The following is a 2,060-nucleotide window of genomic DNA, read 5'->3' as shown; positions in this document are numbered from 1 at the left end:
ATTTTTACTTAAGGAAATCATTGAGCTTTTAGTTAAGGAGTTTTTCTAGCCCTTTGAGAGTTTGGGAAAATATACCATAATTTTAAGCAGCATAAGCCAATTAAATCTAATTAGATAATATTAAATTATTCATCTAAAAAAAAACCCTTAGATGGCAGGTTCCTAGAAAAAGACACTACTTGGATGGAAAAATAATATTAAAAAACAAATAATCTGTTTGAAGTGGTAAAAAAAAATCTGTTTTTATTCCAAAACAAATCTAATATTATCTTTGAGAAAAACCTAAATTCATTGGTCTGCAGTCACCCATTACATAAGAGTAGATTGGCAGAGATGACTTTTCAGGACAGTTTTTCACAGCACTGTAGGATTCGTTAGTATGTTAATAAGTATTACTGGGGTAGCGGGTAAAGGGTCCGTGGCCATTCGTATTTGGGAGATTTCATAACATCCCAAATCCTTATCTTAGATTTTTAAAAGAACAAGGAACTTTGCAGTAAAGAAATCCTTTGCTTCCTTTAATCTAAGATTCTCCACACATTTTTGACTCTAGATCTTGTTTTCTCTGAACACCTCTAAACGGAACAATAGTAGCATTCTATCCAACAAAACTCTAGAAAAATCAGAATTGGAGGATTTTAAGTCTTCCCCTGAGGTTCTCAATAAATATTTGTTTCATCAAGATATATTTTCTGTATTTAGCTGGCAAAGTATCGATGGCATGAATAAATTACATCTCTGTTATTTGACCATGGAGAGACATTGAACATTTTTTCTGTTTGTAATAAACATGTATAGTCAATGCTAATTACATATTACGAAGGTGATATTTGCTCAGACAATACTATATCTTTCTAAAACTATGGATATTTTAGTTATAATTCTCACAAGCACTTTTGCCAATTCTAAAATGATAGTCTAGCTATTCCCTCAAATATTTGAAATCTCTCCAAATAATCGTTTGAAATTCAAGTGGGCATATATTCTCATTTTGGAGACAAATTCAAAGTTATTACGCACTTTTATGTCAGGTTCTAGAATTGTCATTTCAAAAAATTTTTTTAAAATTTTGTGTGTGTGAGTTACATTCTACTTGTAGTGGACTCTGTTACATATAAACAACGCATTTCACTTGGGGTCTTGCTCTTGATTTTGATTTATTTAAAACAAAAAGAGAGAGGGAGATAAATTGCCACTGTTGTGAATTCTGCCTCTGACATTAAATAGCACACTATTAAATGCTTCAGAATTGATGGTTCTATACTGAATTTGCAATGTGATAATGATAATGTAGTGTTATAACATTTATTTCCAAGCAGCTCAGATCTCAGGATTTTTGTTGCTATTTTAAATGGACTGTCTTAACATTCTGTAAGTTAAGTAGGACTTTTATTTTTTTCCATGTTAAATGACTGAAGCTTACAAAGGTTGTATTAGACCCCTACTGGGTAAATAAAACAACCACCACTGTAATAACTCAAAGAGTGGCAATGAAAATACCAACTTTAACTATAAATTAAAATAGAGGCTTTAGAATAGTCCATTTAACTTAAAATATGATGCACATTTTATGGTTGGTTAATATCTGAACGTTCGAAATTAAGTCATCCTTCTAATTATAAATTATCTAAATTATTTCCATATAAAATATTGAAGTATGTTTTTCCAAAGTTCACTTGGGCATGAATTTCATTTTCTGCATGTACTTCCTTCAAAGTACAACACAATATTGTTTAATATTGTTTATATACGAACATTCCTGCCAGTGAGTAGACATACATCCTGTCAAAACTAATCCCTTTAAATTTTAGAGAAATACTAAAGCATTTCCTATATTTAACAGATGGTAATAGCTATCATTTAATGAGAGCTAACTATACACTAGGTATTGGATAAGATCCAGAATATACAGGGAACTCAAACAACTCAACAGCAAAACAATAATAATAATAGTAATCTGATTAAAAATAAGCTGAATAGACATTTCTCAAAGGAAGACATATAAATGGCCAGCAGGTATATGAAAAAATGTTGAACATTACTAATCAGCAGGGAAATGC

This window comes from Cynocephalus volans, chromosome 2 (genome assembly GCF_027409185.1).
Source record: "Cynocephalus volans isolate mCynVol1 chromosome 2, mCynVol1.pri, whole genome shotgun sequence".
NCBI lineage: Eukaryota > Metazoa > Chordata > Mammalia > Dermoptera > Cynocephalidae > Cynocephalus > Cynocephalus volans.
This window is presented reverse-complemented; position numbering follows the sequence as displayed.